General features: G+C 38.8%; 1 long non-coding RNA gene across 1 annotated transcript; it reads right to left on the bottom strand.

Annotated features, from left to right (window-relative positions):
- On the bottom strand, nt 944-16,070 carry LOC110396772. The gene is made up of 3 exons (XR_002437243.1): nt 16,003-16,070; nt 14,978-15,101; nt 944-3,060 (listed from the first exon to the last, which is right to left on the bottom strand). It is a non-coding gene; the product is annotated as an uncharacterized LOC110396772 (long non-coding RNA).

Genomic DNA, 17,063 nt, shown 5'->3' with positions numbered 1-17,063 from the left:
TTATTATTTATTTGTCCTCATAAGCTACTGTAACCCAAATATTATGAATACCAATACGCTACATCTTTTAGAAAAAGTAACACTAGCAGTAAACAAGAAATTCCTTCTATACTGTTTACCCTGGTAGAATCAAAAGCTGTATGTAGTTAGCTTTCACAACAGATTCAATTTAAAAAGTGAGTATATTAAAATACATTAAAAAAAGTAATAAAACTGAAGCAATAAAAAGTCAATTTTATACTTCCAAATAAATCTGGGATGTTGGTATGCTTAAAGAAAAATAGTGAGTAAGCACAGACTTTAACGAAGACAGAAATCAATTCCAAACAGCACTATTCTCCTCCCCTCCCCTGGAGGAGACTACATTGCCATCACTGTCAACTCTGTCACAGCAAAGACTAGCCTACAAGTCTGTAACACCTCCCATGTGCATATCACTAATTAGCTGCAGCGCAGAAGCATGTTCGGATTTTAGCTACACAAAATAACAACCCAGGCGTATGGATTATGACAGACAAACTTTAATGTCTTGGATTCATAAAGTGTTGGTAACTGGCATTCCTCAGCCCACACAGAGAGCAAGGAGAATGTTTTGTAGTGTTAATACTTTTTTTTTTTTAATGTGAAGATGACAGGGGGTTCACAAGTAACATTTATTCCAGCTCAAAGGACTAGTCAAAAGATCTGGATATCACTCAGGGGGAATAGGTTTTCTGCACATTGATGGATTAGATTCCTAATGAAGTGTACCTCCCTGGGAAGCAGATATAATTAAACACCTTTTGCAGATGAGGAAAGGGAACCATTAAGGGGTGAAATGACTTGCCCAAAGTCAGAATGAGTCTGGGTTAGTTTCAGCTGGGATGGAATTGGTTTCTTCAGAGTGTCTGCTATGATACGATGTTCTGATTCTAGGAGAAAAACAACGCTGATAACACATTGATGTTTATAGTTGCTGCTAAGCAGCGTGGTACAGAGCCCAAGGGCTCCACAAGGGGCCCAAGGAGCTGGGATGGAACAGAACCACAAGAGTCTTTTGGTCCTGTGGGTAATACAACCCTTTACAACCAGTGCTATGGTCAGTCCAATCCCTGTGACAAGCCTCACACTGGACACCAAGATGACTGTTGTGGTTTAACCTGGCAGGTGGCTGAGCATGACACAGTCATTCATTCACTCCCCCTTCCCAGTGGGATGGGAAGGAGAATTGAAAGGAAAAGAAAAAAATTGGAACTTGCGAGTTAAGATAAAACAATTTACTAAGATAAAGAAAAGGAAAAGTATAATAATTATGATAAATATACATGGGAATGTATACAACAAGTAATGCACAAGCAAGTACTAAACACCCCCTGACCAATGCCCAGCTAGTCCTCCCAACAAGCGAGGGTGAGATGTACTCCCATCCCCTTCAAAACTCTCCTTCCGCATGATGTCATGTGGTATGGAATATTCCTCTGTCCAGTTTAAGTCAGCTGTCCTAATTCTGTTCCCTCCCAGTTCCTTGGGGCCTTCACTGAGAATGGGCTTGGCTCTGTACCACACTGCTCAGCAGCAACTACAAACATCGGTGTGTTATCAACATTGTTTTTCTCCTAAAACTAAAACATGCCATCATAGCAGACTCTGAAGAAAACAGTTCAGTCCCAGCTGAAATTAAGACAGAACCACAGGAAATGCTGGGACATAAGTTTAAAATCTCCATAGATTCATGAACAGAATCAGTTACAGAGTGGATGAGATTGGAAGGTGGTCACTTGGTCCTCCTGCACTGGGAGGGCCACATGCAGCAAGCTGTCCTGGACCATGTTCAGATGGCCTTTCAATATCTCCAGAGGTGGAGACTCCACAAGCTCTTTGAGCAACCTGTTCCAGTGCTTGTTCATCTGCACAGTACATTTTCTTTATGTTCAGATGAAACCTTCCTCCATCTGCTTTATTTTTTCCATTCATCTGCGATCAGGACAAAAGTAAGGGTTGCCAAGAAACTCTGTGGCTTCTTGCTATCTTCACAATACAGGAATAAACATAGCGACAACTTGCCTGTCATCCACCTTTCCAGGCAAGAAAGAGCATGCTTTGCTCTTAGTTCCGCACCTTGGAAAGGCCACTGACAGCATGCTGTGGGAAGCTTTTGTGAACATGAATTAGAACGTCTGGATCTTCCTTCCACCATATTGCTTGTGCTGTTTATCTAGGTCTGCTTAGACTGATGAAAAGCTGTTTTTACTTCCCTGTTTCCAATATCTTATTTGGGTAAACAGCTCTGTAGGCACTTTTTTCTCCCTCATCAATGTATTTTCATTTTCTCTTTCAATCTCTAATCACAAAATTCCCTTGTCTTTTTCTTATTGCATCGCTACAATAAGAGCCTTCTGAACTCTTACTGTCTTTATTTTAACTAGTGTCATTTTAGCATTTGCTTTTGTCTTGCTCTATACCAGGCAATACAACATGCTGCTCTGAAAATAATCTTAATCACTGAGACTCCTACATGAACCTCTTCTACATGTTTTCCAGTGACTTATGTCCCTGCTAGAGCTAACTGACCAGGAGATAAGGCTAGGAGGAGCAAGGTGTGACTGAGTATTTGGAAACAAGAGATTACATTCCACAGATTATGCCTTCTGACTTTCCAGAGTATGATTCTTCTCAAATCCTAGCTCTCATCCATACCTCTTGCTTTAACACTGCTATTTACTCATGGCTTCATACATTTTTTCATGAACTCAGCTTCTGTCCTTCAGCGTATATAATGACAATGATTATCTTTCAAATCTATTTCAAAAACCACCTCTTTTATGATCAGTTCTGTCATATTTTTGCAGTTTTCTTTCCTCTATTCCCTCCATCCTTTTCCTCACTGATGACTCAGTTGTTGAGAGCACTCTGAAGAAACAGTAAAATGACTTTCATGAGCTTAGCCTATTGAGAGCATTCTGAAGAGATATGGCATTCTACGTTTGTTTCCAGCCAGTGGGAGGAGTGAGGCATGTTTCTTTGCTTTCCTGAATTAAGAAAGTCGTAGATATCCTCTTTGTACAAGTGGAGGAAAAATCTCTGCAGGGAGAGAATATCATGTCATACTTCATTGTTATTGTGCATGTCTCTTTTTATGTTTAGAAAGGATTAAGCAATTGATTTAAAATCTTTTCTGGGGACTAAGAGATGAACATGGAGTTAAGTTTGACTAACGTGCTGTTGAATGCATTGCATACCAGAGTGAGCTTAGTTGCAGACCTGAAGAAAGTCCTTTGTTGGAGACAATGGGGAACCCACTGTTTGAACTCTCATCTCTCCTTTAGAAACGGTGTTGGATGAGAATAGTGATTAGAATTTGCTTTTGTGAAGAAAAGAAAGAGTGTGATGGAACTAGTTAACAACAGGAAGAGAGGAAGGACAAGGCAGTGAAGCGAAATGTTTTCAGCCCATGCAGCACTGAATTAGGGCAGCATCCCTGTTGGTATGAATACACAAGCATTTTGTTCACCTTTAACTGCTGCTGCTCCCTCATCTTATAAGATGATGACACCTCATTGGTCCTCCTGGCAGTGGTGTGAGACCACTTACTCAGAACAAAACAAAATGAAATGTTGGAGACAGAAAGGGGAGAAGCAGTCAACTATTGGCAGGTGCTTTGCTGAGAGGTGGCTCCAAGGAGGTACTGGAGGAAAAATCCTTCTGCCCACACTTTTTCCCTCAAAGAAGTCATGACATGCAAGCCACTACCACGTTATTCCATCATTCTGTTCCTAAAAGGAACAAGTCCTTTATTTGCAGGAAAAGGTACTGTTTCCTTTAAACCAAGTTTCAAATCTTAGAAAATTAAGACTGCCGATGAGCAGAGCCCTCAGCTCTTCTCAGCAGTAGTCATGAGTCAACTGTAGATTAGAAGTGTCACTTATGCTTAATGACACCACAGACAAGCATCTCTTGCCTCATTTCCTTGTTTTTGTTGTCCAGTTTTACATACATCTAAAGTATTCTGGCTATTTTTTATTTCATCTTTTACCATAAATACATTGTCAATTGAATATTCAAAACTGGCTCAAAGCACACTATCTACCAGCAAAATTTTCTATCCATGGTTCATGAGGTCTAGGATAAGTGATCAAAACCACATAATCCAATATTTGATTAGATGTCTCCGTGAAATACAATGGAGAAATTGAAAAACGCTGTCCTCTTAAGCTTCACAAAGCACTAATAGACACAAGGCCCTGTTATATCTGAATATTCCAGTGATGTCCAGTAACATTTAAAAAATAAATAAAAATGAGAAAGAAATTTTAAAAAGAATTGAAGAATTGCAAAGAACATACAGCTACTAGCAGAAGGAATTATACATATTGTGTATATGTATTGATCACAAATATTAGCCTTCAATTCTTCAGAATTTTTTGCTAGGAAAAAAATGATGGAGATATAATAGCAGTACATACTATTCCTTCTTCACTGAACCAGTTCAGGTGAGCTTTGTACATAACATCACAGCACATAATCACTGCTAGCAATAGAAAAACATCTCACATAGAGTGACTTGACAAAGTGGCTAATAGGATGTACTGTGCAAGTACAGATTCAGTGGACTCAAGGACTCGAAATGAGCCTTAGGAGCTCCATATAGATATAGCCAGCATGGCTGATCAAAAATGGCACATAACTAATAAACTACTTTCCTTTTAAACCCAATCATCTGTCCACATCTCCTAGCTATAAATTTAGAGAGATTATATATATATAAATTCACTACAAAAGCTATGAGAAGAGATTTTTGCTTTTTCAGAAAAAAAAAGTCATCCTGAGAAACTGAAAAAACTACCACTAGATGAAAGCAAGAGAAAAACAACTAAGAGTACTAAAACAAGGAAGGATACCAAATAATATGAGGAAAACAGAAAATAAATATGAAGATTTGGGGAAAAACAACAAATATTCCTTCTCCTTATGCACTAGGTTTTGTTTCAGTGAAAAGATAACCACAAAGATACATCCTCACAAGAGGGTTTTACTTTTGCATGGAATGTCTTTCACGAGAATGAAGCCAAGGGATAACTCATGGCAGATGGAGGTCTGTTTTCTCCTCTTCTGGGTAGAAATGGTATGAGCTGCCATTTTGCACAACATGGCTAATGAGCATAAGCGCAATTGTCTTGTGAACACACAGAAGTTCAGCCCAGGCCCAAATGAAATTGTAACTCCTTGAGGCATAGTCAAGAAATAAAGAAATTGTCTGTTTGTTGAGGGAGCGAGGAATAGATAAGTGAGCAATTTCTGCCCCTTTCTTAGAGTTGCACAGAATAGGTGAGCTTTCTGCTGATTTCAAATGAAGTAGAAATACCTGTTGTGAAATTATGAGGAAAGGATGATTCCTACTGCCTTGAAATTATCCTCTGAAATTGGTTCATAATAGTACTATCAAAAAATATTCCAGACAGAGGCAGGGGACAGACATGAACCAAGTTTACAGTGAAATGATGTAGAAAACAGGTGAGGATGATTTTTTCCTAGCTTCTTCCCAGCTTCATAATTAAACGTTTTCAGGGCTCTAATTATAAATCAAAGCTCAAGCTCTTCTGTGCATCAGCCTTTGAAAAAGCTGCAATTTTGCCCCTTAAAGCATTTTGTCAAACAGTTATTTGGGTAGAGGAAGGGTAACTTCTCTTTTTGAGAAGTTGAGCTTGTGAATAGCACAGTCTGGTAAATTTATCTATCTTTCTCCTCACCCGACAGTTGTGATAAAAAACAAAGGTAAAAATGAGCACACTGCTCACCGTAGTACGGTCTCACTGTAATTTTACTTCTCTAGAGAGTAGCTGCTGGAGACAATGTTTAGCACTGGTGCGTAGGGAATGTGGTCCAAGGCAGGTTATGAAGCCTTGAGACGTTGAAAAAACAAGCCAGCAGTGTGCTCATGCAGCCCGGAAGGCCAACAGTATCCTGGGCTCCATCAGAAGAGGAGTGGCCAGTAGGCAGAGGAAGATGATTGTCCCTCTACTCTGCCCTTGCGAGGCCCCATCTGGAGTACTATGTCCAGGCCTAGGGTGCCCAGCACAAGAAAGGAGCAGAGTTGTTGGAGTGGGTCCACAGGAGGGCCATGCCCTACAGCAGATGTCAGTCAGGTGCAACAGGATACAAAAAATCAAGAAGGTAGAAAACAAGCTGACATGAGACTTAAGTAACCAAACTGGGGTATTACACATAACAAAAACTTTGTTAATACTTATTCATGTGTTTAGTCCTATATCAGCTATGATGGCTTGGATTTATATAAACATGCAAGGATACTTCTGAGTTACCACACCAGGGAAGCACTAAAGAGAAGAGAAACACAGTAGTCTGTGTCAGTTTCAGTCAGTAGATCAGTGGCTGTTTCAGATTTTTTTTTAACCTTTCCCTAATGGCTTTCCTAGACCTCAGAATCTTTCCTCAGCAAAAGCTTTGTGTCCTTGGGATGGCATGAACACCTGTTGTCACAGCCATGCTCAACATTAACCAGTCTTAGACAACAGAGGAATAAATGTTAATAAATAACTCTTACTTGCATCATCTACATCATTCATAAGGAGCCTCCAGGAAAACACTTGGAAAAAAAATATCGTCAGTGGTACAACATGAGGAGCAGAATGATTGCATGGGAAAAAAATTTAAAAAACTCCTAAGTTCTGCCATGGATACAAGCTTCAACAGGCTTAACAGCCTAGATTCTGATGTCTCTCATCTGAAAATCACAGTTTCATTCAAGGTAAACCGGTTATAAAATTGATTAGAAGGGGGAATGCATGCTTCTGCTTTTGCAGTGCTTTTCTCTCAAAATAAATGAAATTAATACAAGATTTTAGATTAAACCCCAGAGGGAGGAAAATAAAAAAAAAAAAAAAGAGATGCAACACTTAAAAAAAATCTTAGTAGGAAAATTACTTCTGTAAAGTGCATGTTGAATGTTCATTTTTCCAGTGAGAGAAGTAGTCTGTGTCCTACAAGCAACAGGGAATCATGGTTCCCTGTTCAGATGGCTTCAGATGTTAGTCTCCAGTTGGCACTGAACTCTCTCATTCACTTAGTAATATAAACCACATTTTTTTCTGACACACTAGGGTCTGATAAGTACCCCTGGATCACAACAAATGTCATCTCTTTGTGCTGGAGGACATAAACAGGCTGAGTTCACAACAACTAGAGCAGGTAAAATAATTCTTAATGAAAATTTCTTCTGATTCATATAGTCTCATTTTTAGAACAAGTTGTTCACAATATTTGCATCTATTTAATGTGATTTATGTTCACTTAATCCACCCTATAGACAGCATTACTCAACTAATATGATGGCTACTGACTCTTGCAAGTATATATGTCTATTCCTCTCTCATGCCACTTTAGAAAGGTTTTAAAATGAATGCAACACCATTTAAAATAAATTGTTGGGTTTAACACCTCCTTGTCAGTGAAAGCCATTCTTAAGATAATAAGGCAGAAAGATAATTATTGTTTCTCTTATGGATAAATTATTCACGGTCTACTTGTATTAAGGATTGGCCCCCGAGTTGCAGAGAAACAAGAGCTAGAAGACACCATTTTTAGAAGAGGAGGAGATTACTCAGATCAGTACATACAGCTCTGACCTGTGGATAGTTGGAACCCAGCCATCTGAACTGGAGAAACAGGCTGTCCACCTCATATCCACCGATTCCAGTAAATAGACAGCATTAGCTCTAGCACAAACTGACACCAGAAAAGTTACTTGATCCCCATGGAGGAACTGAGACAAACAAACACTTATTTACAAGTACATCACAGAAAACGGTAATTTTTTTTCTCCTCCTTATCTCTACCACCAGAAAGCCTGATTTGCAGCACGTAGAGTATGATAAATGATCTTAGAACCATAGAATCACCAAGATTGGAAAAGATCTCCAAGATCGTCCATGATACTATTGTTCCTGTTTGAAGGTTAAAGCAGACAACATGGAATAGAAGATGTTCATATTTCAAAGCTATACTTTGAATTCTGCAGCACTGAATGGGGTAGGAATTACAAAAACACACGCAAGTCCTGATGTCCTGGTTCTGCAAAATGAAAGCACATGCATCACAAAAGCAAATCTCTAAAATTCAATGAAGTCACCAACTCCCAAGTAAGTCTGTGGTGCTGGCATTCACGCCAGACTGAATTGATAGACCACTGACTGTTTCTTGACATTAGAAACCAGTCTCCTAACCAAACAGGGAAATGTATTCTCAAATAATTCTGTTAGAATAGTTGGCCCATGGTCAAATGAGAAGATTTTGAATTGTTATCCCACAGTCATTTGGCCTGTTTTTGGTTTTGTTGATGTCTGAAACAAGGATGCTTATAAAAATTGCATAAGCAGCAAGTTGAACAAGACTGCAAGCTATTCAGAAGACAGCACCGAAAGTAAAATGTACTGAAAACGTGGAAAGACATTTTGAAATCTGTAAGATGAAACTCAGTGGGCACAAGGCCAAAGTAAGCCATGAGGACAAGTGAATAAGCTGACTGAGCAGAGGAGAATCAGTAAGTACTGCAGGTCACAAATTGCATACGACAAAATAAATGGGATACTGTAGAAAGAGGGAAGATCTCACACTGGATCATGTTACTCAGAAGTGCTGTGCATAAGAAAACAGTCGTTATTCCCATGTTTATACTAATACAACAGCACAGGTGACTACTGCCAATTCTGAATGATGTTTTCATGGAAAAAAAGGAAATTGATTTAAAGAGAAAAAACAAGAAGGATTCTGTTTATCATATCTGTGAGGAAAGGTTAAAGGAAACGGAATTGATTAGGCTAAGAAGAGGGGGGGGGGAAGAAATGCATTAACATTTTTCCATTTTAGTAATAGTGACTAAAAAAGCAGATCAACAGCTCTCTAGGCTGTAAGGATCAAGAGAAAAGTAAAATTATTGTAGGGATACTATTTAGTATTTCTAAACGTTTCTTCCAATTTGACACTAGAAAAAAAAATCTAAATCACAGTGAAGCTGTGGAATAGACTTTTCAGAGAGAGCTTTAAGGTACCCTCCAACCCAAGCCATTCTGTGATTCCCCAGTATTCTATGTTATCATTTGTCTTTCTTGATGATTCAACATTCTCAGATAATGTAGAGTCACCTTCTGCCAGAAGTTGTTTCTCAGAGCTGTTGTTGGGGGGGGGTGTTATCCCACTTACATAATTTTAGTGAGATTTTAAAATTCTGATGACTTTCAATTTGCTCAGAAGTTGTTTGAAAATTCTCCTGCGTGCTTATCAAATAATGATTTTTGATGAATATCTGGTGTATATTTAAAGAAAAATATCATGATCATTTGTTTGTTTTTAAAATAGAAAAAAAACAGGTCTAATTCAAGAAACCATAATACACCTCCCATGCAAATTTTTCATCGAGAGAAACTAAACTTGCCGCTAGCATGGCAAAAGCAGAATGTTACTTGCTCTAGATTCTTTCTACTAAGTTCTTCCCATATTAATCCAGTTTCCTTCACAGTAGAAACAAAATAAATTTTAAAAAAGAAAGAAAAACAAAACTACCACTGCCTAGGGGAATTGAGGTTTTCCCTACTTATACTTTTGTAATGGTATTTTAGTAAGCTCTACTGCCATTTCAAAGCCAACCCCAAGAGTGCATTACTTTTAACATAAGGAAAAGTGTTCCTGCAAAACTGTATAGCTTTGTAACAGCACAGGACAGATGTTTATTGCGATAGAAAAAGGCACAGGTTTGCTAGTATAAATAGATCAACAGCAGGATGAGCGTTAGAGCTAAGTAAACCTGGGATCTCACTTCTTCCCAGGCCTGATCTACAGAGCTGTGCTAGCAGGAGCCTGAGGTTTTGATTTGGCTTCAGATATTCTGCAACAGGCATCTGGCTCATTATATGGAAGTATTTTCCTCAAAAGAAAACTCAAAAAAAAAAAAACCCACAACTGAACTGGAGTCACAGAGCAATCTTTTAGATGTACAAATGAAATTGTACTCTTTTCTCCACTCTAAAATGGAACAAGAATTGCTGTCACTTTAATATCAAACCTCGCAATATAACTGTAAAATCAGAACAAAGCCTTGAGGACTCTTCGAAGTTTCCACTGGAGCTGTTTCTTGATGAGAATTGCAATCCTTGAAACAGAGTGAAATAAGGACACAACTCCACTTAAGGTATCTTAATACTTATTTACATGGTTAACATTGATCCTCCAAAATAATAATAAAAAATGTTTACCCTCTTTCTTGAAAGCAAAAGGGGAAAGATCCTGAGGCCACAGAAAGTACCTACAACAAAGAGCCTAATGGCTACGAAAATAGACTGCAGATCACGAGTTTAATGATACAAAAGACAGCATTGTCACATTGAGCTTCAGCCTGCCAATGCAGTCTGGTGCAGAGGTATCTCCCCACCACATAGCAAAAACAGAATGTTGCCATTTGCAAGAAAACACCCATTCCACTCATTTTTACTGCGCAGTGCCTTAAACTAAACACAAATTAAACCACCTGACTACTGATGAAGACAGCCTCAAGAAACACGTCTTAATGAGGACCCCTGACATGAGCATTGCACATGGTGGTTGAGTACAATAAGTTATTTAACATGAAGTGTTTGAGTGCACTGAGCATTGATTTATTTGAAAAAGCAGTACAAAAGGGCAAGTCAAATACAGCCCTAGAGAGGAAGGTAAAGCTGCCACTTCACACCTTCACACTCTTCATTCGTCTGCACTGTAAATGTCTGCTTTATCAAGAGACTGACTTGCCTGGCATGACTACCAGCTCGTGTGCTTTGAGATCTCTGTCAGAAATGCTTGATCCTGGGGATTTAAATCAAAAAGCCTGCCACATTTTGTGACAGGTGAAATTGACTTATTTTGAAGCCCAGTCAATTTGTCAGGTTGTTGGAATGGCAAGATTGTCACTTGTTATTATCAGTGACATACAGTTCAGAGCAAAGCTGGCCATCAAGTTAACTGCAAGCAAATTCTCTGGGATGCCAGCTGCAATACAAACAAAATCCACCACCCCATTAATTGAGGTTTTGAAATTTAAGTGACTTCTGGCCAAAAGCATGACAAAAAAAAATTAGGCAGTTGAGGAAGAGGAGGAAATTATGACAAATTTGTTTTAGGCAGTGTTGAATGTCTCTTCACTGTGTCTTTCTGAGAAAACACTGGTTACGGCAGAGGACATGAGCACTAGAGAGGGTTGTGTGTTCCCCTTGTATTACTCCTTTTGCATGTCTCTGCAGTATCACAGGTGTCAATGAAATTGCACCAATGCAAGGAAATGAAGAATCAGGCCAAGCAACTCCATCTGAATTTTGTTTTGATGCATTTAAATGGCTACTTGGTTGTTTTTTTTAACCGAGGGAAATGCATTTAAATGAATTCTATATCTGAAGGGTATGCAAACTCAAAGGGAACCCACATCTAAACATCCCTGGTATTTTGAAATGTGAGTTAACCTAATAGTTCTGCTGCCAAAGAGCACGGTTACTGTTAGGTAACCCTCATCCTAGACAATAGTGACCAGTTGTGAGGAATAGGAGTTTTTCCCCTTCTCAGGGAGCAACAGACAACAAAACTTGCTTTAAAAAGTAGCATGATTGCTTCACTTTTCTCTGACAGGCATAACAAATTACAACTTTAAAAAAGGGTTAGGAAATTTACTTGTGTAATTTTTAAGGTGATTTCAAGCCCTTAGGAAGATGAAGAACTGTTACCCCTGAAATAAATGCAGCTATGAAAGAGCTTAGAATGAGCTAGTTAAGCAGAGAATATTTCCCAGGTAAAGAAGCTAAATGAGAAATCCTCTCACAAAGGACTCAGAACACGGAGTTCAGATGAGGACTCCGTGTAGAACCCTTAAAAATACTACAGTGATAGGACTGGATAACTTACCCTCCCCTTTTAATGTTAGAGATGCATTGAAAATGATGAGTATGTTCCCAAATTCTACCAGTAAGTTTCCAGAAGGGTAGGGGGGCAGGGCTATGGCTAAGACAGGTGCTAGACATATCACTTTCTACAGCTTTGCAACAACACCAGAACTTACAGAGCAGGGAAACAGAACATGACATATGAAGGGGAGACATTTAAAATTCTTATACTCTGAAGTCATATCTCAGAAAATGGAGCCAGGCCAAATAAGGAGACATACATGGTCACAATATTTTCAAAGAAAAAAGGCACAACATGATTTTGTTCTGGATTTTAGAGCAGAACTGCTCATTTTTCTTTTTCTCTTTTTTTCCTGCTTCCTCTTTTTCAATTGCAACCTCAGAGGAAATAAAACAATAGACTGTTATGTATCTCTGTATTTCTCTGGGCTACATTGTCTGATTTACATTAGATACAAAACCAGTGGAATTTTTACGCCTCAACTTCTTTTTAAACCATCATTTTAAAAGTAAACTTTTATGCCCAGAGGCCAGTTTATCATTGTTTTCCCCTCACTCATGTTGTTATCTGTCATCCCCTCCTCCTCTTGACATTCTCTACTTTTATTTTTGTTTGGCATCTGCAGCGGTTTGTAAAGGCCATTACCATGCTGTTGGACTCTAATCAGAGGAGACATTGTCAAGGTGAGAAGAAAAAAACATCAGTTTCATCAAAGGCGAGAAATCACAAACCAGTTTGCTGCAAATACAGTAGGGTTTTCCTGTACTAAAATTTCCAATCCTTCCTTGTCCAGATAGCAGAAGAGCAAGAAAGCAGTCTGGCAAAGAGGAATCTGTTTGAAACCAAATCAATAAATAAATTACTCATCAGATCTCCTTTACTGCAGTTGAAATGTCTGGTTGGCATTTCCATTCATTTCTTGTTTTCTTTCATGCATTTCTGCACACCATTAATTATAAATAGCGCACAGATACATTGCCGTGGGTGTCATTCCCGGATCCAGGTAAGTCTGTATCTGTCCGTCTTTAAGATAAGTCCTTTTGACATGTAGGAGAGAAGCTAGGAGAGGTTGGAATATGCTGTGAATGCATAAGGCTCAGATCTGCTCCTTCTCCCTTTGTAATTTAAACTCCAAGGGTTAAGGGTCAGTCTCTCTCACGGGAATATTTCATATAATCCTTCACTTGCATATTGAGAAATCCTGCTCCCATTCTTCCTGCCCATAATCCTGCACTCTTTTTTCTTTTATTGAGTTAAAAAAATATATATTACAACTTCTGTGGAGAATTTTCTCTCAACTTCATTGCCCCAGATAGCCAGGGCTTCCATCTTTGATTTCTGATAGGAAATTTCTGTTTATCTCCTACCAGGAGCCAAAGATTAACTACCCATTTCAGAGGCTTTCTTCTTGTCACCAGCCTTCAGATTGTATTGAGAATTCATCTGTTTTAGGCTGCTGAAGATGCAAACGCTGTTTAGCGACTACATATTGGCAAGGTGAGGAATTGTTTTTGTTCACAGTCTGATTGTACAGAAATATTGTACAATGTGTTCTGCTTATACATGTCAGTACAGCCATCTCGCGCTTTTTGTGTAAGGAGAAAACTTACAACTGTTTATAGCAGTTAAGCTCTTATTCTTAAAAGAAGGACAATTACTGTTTTTTTTAATACCCAAGAGCCCAGGAAAAAAAAAAAGCATCAGTGAAGATAAATGTTTTCAAAAAAAAGAGAATGCCCCTACATTAGATAAGTGCAGCAACTAAAACATAAAGTGGTGCAGAGTAATAAACTTTTACTTCTTTTTAAAGCAGCCATCTCCTCCAAAGCAGAGAATGCCACTATTGGTTTCAGCATGGATCATGGGCTGGCAAAAGCATACTCTTACATAGAGAATGGTTTGAAAACAGTTTGTAGCACTGTTCAAGTCCAACAGCAACAACAATTGCTCTTTTTATAAGAGAAGAACTACAAATCCTTGGTTATTCAAAGCAGCTCTGCCTTGAGTTATAGAGGGCACGTGCACAACATTAAGGCAAATGATTTTGAAGCACAAGGGAGCACCAATTATTAAGATTTTCTTGGAAAACATAGCTGCAAATGCTTTCTGATAATCGAGGCCAGAGAAAACAGATTGTGAAAGACTCTCAAGTATGCAGAAGTTCAGCTATCATGTGCTGCTCTCCTGAAGTACATAAGGTAGGACTGATAGCCCAGTAAATCAAGAAGAACATCCAGTGAATAGACAATAAATATCAGAAGATTTCTGTGGCTGTCTACCCAATTCACTTTCACAATTTAACACCCTTCCAGGTGATGAGACCTTATGATACTGAACAGAATCCTAGTCTATACTCTTACTAACATATCCCTAGAAGTTTCCTGAAAACATTTCCTTTCTAGCCCCTTTATATGACCATAGTTGCTGATACAGAGATGAAAAATGGTTTCCTTGAGGGACAGAATAAATATATATTTTTTCATTTCTCCACAATCCATATCCTCCATTTAGGGTGTAGAGGAGTTTCTATCCTCCCTTCTCAGTTGAATTTTATACACACAACATGGACAGCTTTCCAAAACCCCAGACCTGTGTGGGGCTGAATTAATTTCTCAGTCACGTGAAAAAGCCTAACAATTAAAATGGTGCTTTCTAAGCATAACAGAATAGCTTTATATTTAAGTAGAAAGCAAAAAGAATTTCATTTGTTATGGCATCACTTAAAAAAACAGCAACAAGAACATCAGCCACTCATTCAGCGGGGTCAGAAGGAAACACGTATTTCAGGCTCAACAATGGCTCATTTGTACCTCGCATTGCAGACAGGTACTGCACTTCTACCCGTAACGCATGTCATTATCCAAAGGAAAGAGTTAACAACAGCCTTGTACTGGAACACGGCTAAGGGACTGAGATTACGTTTGAATGCATAGAAAAGGGAAGAGGATGAAGAGAGAAGTGGGAGGAGAAGAGACACCAGGTAAGAATGACCAGGTCATCTCATGAGGAAAGCAGAAGTGAGAGCAGAGATTTCCATAGATAGCTTGGTGAAGCCACTCACCAGAGCACATGAACTGCTTTAAAGAGATCCTGGACTCCAGCACCCCCTGGCCTTCATCTTCATGCCATCCACTTCATTATTCCTCCTTTGGGCAGGATTTCCTTCAACTTATTGGATCATTACCCTGAGAAAAAGAGCAAGCCAGATTCTTTAGCCTTTCTTCTATAAAATACCACAGTATGTTAAAAATCCCCTCAGGAAGCACCTTTACCCCTCAGAGATTGGTACAATACCCTTTTTTACTGACACTGCACTGCTAATCTGAACTAACATGCTGCACTCTTCACTATGGCAAGGCATAAGAGATCTTTCATGCCAAGAAGGTCTACAGACATCAAGCTCATGCTTTGATATGAGAACATTCAAGGGATTTTTGGTAGAAGCAGTGAAAATGCTTTCTTCCCATCTCATTCCCAGTCCTCCTTCAGAGTGGAAGACTTGAAAGCAGGACTTAATTTAGAGCAAATACATCTCACTCTCCTTCACTTGTCCTTACTCGCTCTTCTCCAAATAAATAATGCTTAATGAAAATGCATATACTGTTTGAGTTCATCTCCTGTGCAATTAATATCTGCAACCTAAAGAAAATTAACCAGAAACCTTAACTAAGAACTCACTGTTAATCTCTAGAGAGCTCAACTTCCTGAACTTTTTACCCTCAGTTTTAAACATCTTAGATAAAATTCTGCTCAGCCTGTGGTGGAAGAACCCTTCCATCATAACCTCTGTACTTTCTATAAACATTTAAGAATACCATGAGGGTATTACGAAGGTATTTTTATTTATTTCTTAAAAATCCACTGACACATTATTTTATTGTTTTTGTAGAAATTTCTGGTATCTGCCATATGTTCTACAGAGCTACAATAAAGACTTCCTTCCTTGTAAATGAAAGGCATAAACATCCCCTCATATGCTATTTTCCTTTCTAGGACAATGGAAAGGAAAAACTAGCACACTAAGCTTTCTTATTTCAATGTTTTTAAAACTCCACTATGAAAGAAAATAATTCCATTTATTATTACCTGCGTTAAATGCCTTACTATACTGTTTTCCTTCCTGTCACTAAAAGGCACAAGCCAGTACTTTCCACTATATACTTCTAAATAACCAACTCTTTGGCACTGCCACCCACTTTTTGCAGAAAGAGCAGAGATGCTAATTAATTCTCCACACCTGGTCTTACATGACTTCTATCATCATCTTAGGCAGCTGTGCGCCTCTTGTTGTATCAAACAAAGGATTAACACCAGCTCCCCTCTAACCATCCTGTGCAGGGAACATGGTTTATGCTTTCTACAATGGAAATATCACTTTTGGGGGGGGGTTAGAAGTCAATGATCAAATTTCTGTCAGCCAGAGCAGAATTATGGCTGGAGTCAATACTTCATATTCTATCCTCTATATTTATTTATTTATTTATTTACTTTCTTTCAATTGTCAAAACTCATATCTTGGTGGAATCTCAAATTTAAACATTTGAAACTTTGTCATCACAAAATAAAAGATCTATTTCTTTGTGTGCCTTAAGGGATAATCTGAAGTCAAAGAGTGCTTCTTCAGTGGAAGGAGAGAGGAAAAGAGGAAAGCAAATATAGCGCGAGGAAATGTTTTACCTATTTGTCAACGGTTTACGGGCGTTAGGCCCGATTCCGTGACAAAGGGGACAGGGGACCCAAGGGCCCACGTCCCGGGAAAAGGGGAAAGGGGAAAAGGGTAGGGAGATGGCCCTGAGAGCAAAGAACAGCGGCAACAATCTGAGGAGAAACAAACTAATTTACTAAATAAAATGATCGGAGATTATTTCTTTCAACTCGGAGATCTTCCTTTTCAGCTTGGAGAATTTCTTTCTCAGCTTGGAGACACTCTTGGCCAATTCGGAGATTTCTTTCTCTGGTTAGGAGATTCCCATTTTCAGCTCGGACCCGCTCCTCAAAACTCTGCATGTCGGCGTGGAGACTCTCTCGCTCATTCAGTACTTTCTGACGGAAACTCTCCTTTTCACTTTGAAAACTCTCCCTTTCCTTTTGGAAACTCTCTCTCTCAGCTTCGAAACAATCTATTTTGGTTTGGAGACCCTGTATTT

Source organism: Numida meleagris, chromosome 3 (assembly GCF_002078875.1).
Source record: "Numida meleagris isolate 19003 breed g44 Domestic line chromosome 3, NumMel1.0, whole genome shotgun sequence".
NCBI classification, from domain to species: Eukaryota; Metazoa; Chordata; class Aves; order Galliformes; family Numididae; genus Numida; species Numida meleagris.
Note: the sequence above shows the minus strand (reverse complement) of the source record. Positions and strands in the feature narration are given on the sequence as shown.